Source organism: Neltuma alba, unplaced genomic scaffold, assembly GCF_004799145.2.
Source record: "Neltuma alba isolate B1F8T4 unplaced genomic scaffold, ASM479914v2 tig00013300_pilon, whole genome shotgun sequence".
NCBI classification, from domain to species: domain Eukaryota; kingdom Viridiplantae; phylum Streptophyta; class Magnoliopsida; order Fabales; family Fabaceae; genus Neltuma; species Neltuma alba.
In genome coordinates this window covers 262902-269087 of record NW_021637580.1, presented here as the reverse complement: position 1 = coordinate 269087, position 6186 = coordinate 262902, and the positions used below count along the sequence as shown (strand labels likewise).

At 32.5% G+C, this 6186-nt stretch overlaps 1 long non-coding RNA gene across 1 annotated transcript; it reads right to left on the bottom strand.

Moving 5' to 3' along the window:
• Positions 1-793: 793 nt before the first annotated feature.
• Positions 794-3826, bottom strand: LOC114736080 (uncharacterized). Its single transcript, XR_003739322.1, has 3 exons — positions 3745-3826; positions 1407-1478; positions 794-832 (listed from the first exon to the last, which is right to left on the bottom strand). It is a non-coding gene; the product is annotated as an uncharacterized LOC114736080 (long non-coding RNA).
• Between the last annotated feature and the right edge of the window lie 2360 nt (positions 3827-6186).

Below are 6186 nucleotides of genomic sequence, written 5' to 3'. Positions count from 1 at the left end.
CATTTTCTTCCAATTATTTGAGGCCTCTGTGATAATTCCTCAAGTATTTTTCTCCATTTTCTTCCAATTATTTGAGGCCTCCCCATATTTTAAATAATTCCTTTTTTGAAAATATTCAAAATCAGTCAAAACCCTGGGAATTCTACAATTTCCTTCCAAGGGCATTTTGTCATTTTTAGCCCCATACAGGCCTTTGAGCCTTATTCCTATTTTTCTGAAATTTTTTTGAAGTGGTCAGGCCTTAACATACCATTTTCTATTTTCTGGGATTTTCTGTAACATCCTACTCTATATACCTTTACGAAAGCAGATTTAAAAACTATGGTTGAGAGTTTACACTAAAAAGGTGGTATTTTTAAAACTTTTTATCTACTTTGACTCAAAACTTATAACTTTAAACTTTGAAAGTTTTATATGATATAATAAGACCTGAAATCATACTGTCGTGATCTAATAGCAACAACAATTTATCAGAGCTATACAGATGTTTCTATAGAAAACTCTACTTTTCTGCTTCAGCTCTAATAAATCATACTTGGTAAATCCTAAACCATTCATACTATAGATAGGTCATTAATATATGCATATATGTATGCTAAGTACCCAGTTATGCTAAGTTACCCCCAAAACACTACTCCTTATGGAGGTACATACATCCCATAAGTGGAAATTACATAACCTCACAAAATGAAATATAAGCATCACAAAAGGAAGGGGGAAACAAACACAAAAACATTCCGGATTAATTAACTAACTAAACACTAAGCTCTTCTTTCCTTCCACCTTAGTTAAGCTTCCACTAGCTTCTCTTTTCCTTTGGATGAACTAGGCCCTATGGTTAAATAGAAAGGAGGGGTGAGATTCAAAGAATCCCAGTAGCAGTAATCATATTTCATATATTATGCATGGTATAAAACTGAGCATGCAAAATAAGCCATGGAGAACAACACCTTACAAAATAACCGAACTGAGTAACTAACTGAAGCATATTCGCTATTATTTAACTGAATCCCATATAGCTGTTGCGCATAACTGAGTAACTGAATAACTGAGCAGCTGCTAACTGATTAACCGAGATTAACTGAGCATATACATACTGATTAGCTGAACAGCTGCTAACTGATAACTGAATAACTGAGCAGCTGCTATTTGATTAACTGCATAACTGTGCAGCTGCTATCTGATTAACTAAATAACTGTATAGTTGCTATTTGATTAACTGAATAACTATACAGCTGTTAACTGATTACCTATTAAATGCGCATATACTGGACAGCGAAATGCATGCACATGGCCATGGCAATAACTGGTAAGGCAATTTACATGTTCTCATGCTTAACTATAGCATTATGACACAAACAGACATGCAACCAAAGCAAAACATATAAAATAATGATTAAAGCTACCTTTCGCCTGCTCTCCTGTGCGGGTACCTTGCTCTTGGTTTCTTCTTGGTAAGCTAGGACACCAATTAAATCCTAACATTTCAAGTAAATATATAGGATGAGTTAAAATTGGGATTCTGGTCAACCCATAACTAGCTAAATCTTTTTATAACCCCTGCTCAGGTGTACTCTCTTCTCTTAAGGTAGCTGGTCATGTTGGCCTAAAATTTACACTTCATCTACGTATTTCTAAAAGTTTCTAACACTTCCCCTTTCTTATGTTTCTCTTAACTTCCTATTCTATTATGATTTAGCTAAGACAGTACGATTTAATTTAGTTATTAACTCTTCATGCTTCTTAAATAATTGCTTAGCATATCGGAACACAAAACAACAAACTTAAATCATCATTCAAATACTCTTCGATCATAAATAGCTATATAGAACATTAACTTGACATTTAGAGATATTTAAAAGGAAATTCAAATTAGTTCCTCAGGTCTAATTCACTCTTATACATTTCACAAACATCGATGGTTTCAGCAATCATTTCAGTTTCCTTTATTATCTGTTTTGAACATTTAATCTCACTCACATAGCTAAGAATAACAGTTTGACATCTAAACATATAATTCAGTGACTATACTTGAGCATTTGTTTAACACTATATATCAGCAACTTTATCTTTATAAATACCAAACAGCAACTTCTGTTAGATCTTTAGCTCTAAGCCTTTTATTCTCTTCATTATATTAAGCCTTTAATAATTCACACATTGTCATTCTTAATAAAACAGTGACCGTTTTATGTCCTTAACCTTTAAATTACAAAACATGAGATTGTAGTAGTAACATAATCAATTCTCACGCAGCAATCATGACTACTCTTGATAGAATTGAGAATTCCTTACTTCCAGTTATCACATATCACTCTAACCATTACAAATAGTGGGTAGCATTTATCATTGGTAATAGCTACAACAAGTTTATATCAATTTCCAACATTCAAGTTCAATGAGCAAGTATCGGCACATCCATTATGTCACATTCATACAACTTTATAATCATCTCACAAGTACGTTGCGCATTTCTCATTCATCAAGTATTTTCCAGATTATTCAGCAAACTTTTCCAAATTTAATATAATTCTTCAAATTGCCAATTAGTCATACGTTTTAGTTTTCTAAATGTTAGTTCTTTCATGAACAGAACCCATTTTAATATCTTCAAACACACAAAGCTGTCATTATCATCTACCAGTAGCATATTTAACGATCTGAATACTCATCTAATATTTCAGGTATTATATAGAAATTTACTACCACTTTCCTTGCTTCAATTACAAACTCAAAACATTAGAATAGTTCAAATGTCCACAGATATAATAATCCAATTTGAAGCACGAATAAGCAAAAGTCACATCAATAGCATTCTCAACATATTTCAGCTTCCAAAACAGCAATTAACAAGTTCAAATCAATTTTCAGCATCCATCTCAACCAGCAACAATAATACAACACGCATATATTTATATATATACATATATAGCTTAGTTATTCAAGCTTCAACAATTTAGTTTGGCCTCATGACAGCATCCTTGTTAAATCTGAATTATCATCCTTATTTACTGGCTATAATCATTTTCACTTAGCTTGACTATCATCCAACAGTCTCACCGGTTCCCTTAAGAAATCTAGCAGCATTTTAATAGTTTAAACCACTGTTGTAATATCAATAATAGCAGCATTTTGAAAGTTATATAAAGATACTCCAGCTTCACGCATCCAGATCACACAACCATACACATATATAGTTCTTATTCCTACGCTTCCTTGAATTGAAGGTGATGGCGCGCACATAGACAGCAACAAAGACAGTACATTCTGCTATATTTTCAACTTTCAAAATACTTACATATATAATATATATACGTGTACACACCGATTCGAAAAGTGGCAAGTTGCAACACAGTCATGTATATCAGTTTAAATTCACATGCAATCTGAGAACATAGATGAGCCCAGATTTCAATCAGTAATCATTCAAAGTATTCAATAATGCAATTTCAGTTTCAGCAACTTGGACGCCGCAGAAGATCAAACAGGGGCGTCCTTGCTACGGCTAAATACCAAAACAGATTTAAAACACAAAGCTTCAATCTCGGCAATATGACCCAGAATTTGAATGACATCTACCATCAGTGTTCAAATCTTTTCTTAAGTTTACTCAGTAAATTATTTTCCTTTAGTTTTAATCGCCTCTAATGCCCCCAAAACATCACCTAGAATCCCATGGCCCTCTCCCAACTCAGACCACTCTAATCGAAGAAATCAAGGACGGGAAGAGGCTGAACGGCTTACCTTGGTTAGACTCTAGTGTTGCATGTGGAATTCGGCCACTCTTCTCTCCTCCGCTGCACACTTTGATCTCTCTCTCTCTCTCTCAATCTCTCAATCGGCCTCCCACTGTCTCTCGGACTCTCACTCTAATATACACCATCAAGCTTGTTGGATACGATTCTTGTCTAACAAAATGAAGGGAAGCGTGTTGAAGAAAATCTGATGCAAGGAAATAGGTGTTTGAAGGTAGTGAAAAGGAGGCAGAGAACGTGACACCGAGGTAAAAATTTGGAAATGACCATCGAGGGAAAAGACACGTATAATTGGAGAAAAAGGCAAAAAGTTATTTATTTATTTTTTTTTTCCACAAGATAACTTATCTCAATTCTCTCCTTTTCTAAATTTTTACTTTAATCTTAAATAGTGTTTCAAAATTGATCTTTAGCATTTTGTAGGAGTTTTCTTTCTTTTTAGCTTCTTTGGCTCACTAAATAACTTTCCTAAATTTTGGAGGCTGAAAATTAACCTATAACTATTATTATTATTATTATTATTATTATTATTATTATTATTATTATTATTATTATTATTATTATTATTTTCGAATTTCTCAAGAAAATAAGCCTTTTATTTAGGAAAATAGATTTTAAATTATATCTACCCTTTTATTCATCCATAAACACATTTATCTCCAAAAATAGTCGTCTATAATTTTTTTCTTAGTTATTTTAGGTTACTATATATTTTTAATAATTATTCTTTTTTTATTTTCCTATATTTCTTACTCAATAGTAGACTTTATAGAATAATTATTTTCCTGAGGCCTTAACTAAATATTTATGCCTCTCAAACATCTTATAAATTTGAAGCTACAAAATTTGGGATATTACATTTTCGGGCATAATTTTCATTTTTGCCCTTGCCAGCCCAAAGCTTTGTGAAATTACAGTTTTGCCATTGGTTTGGCTTAACCTCAAAATTCACCTCATTGAGGCCTTCAACATAACCTTTGGCCTACTTTTATCTTTATTTCTCATTCTTGGACCCCGAGACTTCTTTTGAGTCTCTAACTTCCTCTTTTCTCAGTCCCACAAAACTTTCCCTTTGTGATTTAGTTCTTGAGAATCCCTCTGTCCTTCCAGGAAACCTCTGGGACCTCTTCCAAAAAGGGTCTGGTAGCCTATTCATTTCAAGTTAATTCTGGTACTTTTAGGGCCAAAATTCGGGATGTAACAAAGGAAAATTTTAATGAGTTTTATTTAAAAAATTAGAGAAGCGGGGGTTTTAAAATTTTAATAAAGAGTAGTTATATAAAAGAGTAATAAAAATTAATTAAAAGCTTTTAACCCCAACTTTTCAATCTTTTAAATTGAGTTTATTAAAATTTTTTCTCCCCTCCCCTGCTCTCATTTTCTCTCATACCAAATGGACCCTAAAGCTGTCTTCAAAACAAGTTGATCCTATAAGTGGTCTGTTATCATATAATTAATAAAAACTATATTTTTATTATGATTTATATTGTATAGGTCATAAAATAACCCCATAAAATATGTTATTAATAATGAGAAGAACACAACTTTTGTCGTCTCTTTAGAAAATATAATTCCAGTTCTGGGCCACATTTCATTTTTTTGGCATTATTTCATTTAGGGTCAATCTTGTAGGCCTTGTATGGATGATACCTCCAAAAGAGCATTAATCACTACTGGGAAGAAGCATGCATTGACAAATTGTCCTTACCCTTCACAACATATCTATCAAAAGTCTACAATCTTTAATTCATTGGATGGATGCATTGGTACATGGACTGCTTGACTTGTAAACCTCAAAGTCACACTCCATTTCACACGAAACAACTCAGATGTGTGCGTGTGTTGTAATTTTAATTTGGTAATACCATTTTAGTTTGCCCAAAAGAAAATACAACAATTGACTTCAAAAACACATGAATAGTGCAGAATTTATTTTTTCTGTCCAGATTTTATATATTGTATGTGGCAAAAATAGAGCATGTACTTTTGTATGGATATTTTAAAAGACAGACACTCAATATGATGATACAATTTCTACACCACAGACTTGAAGGGATCATTATGTGCAATTTTTTTTAAAGCATTTTGAAATATTATATTGAAGGATAACATCCTAACAAAATTAAATTTGGTTTAGTTTATATGAATATAGGATGGCACATACGTTAAAGGAGTAAGGGGTTTGAATTTTATTGTTGAAATGAAAATCATTCTAGCGGCTACCCTCCATTTGGATGGGAAGAAAAGTTGGGAGGAAAGAAAATGGAAAGGGAGAAAATGGGGAGAAGAGAAAACTAGAGAGCAAATATTATCACCCTTCCTATTTGGATGGACAAGAAAAAACAGGGAAGAAAGAAAATAAGTAAATATATAAATGACTAAAATACCCTTATTCTTGTACCAAAATGTATCATGAATAAAATAAAATTAA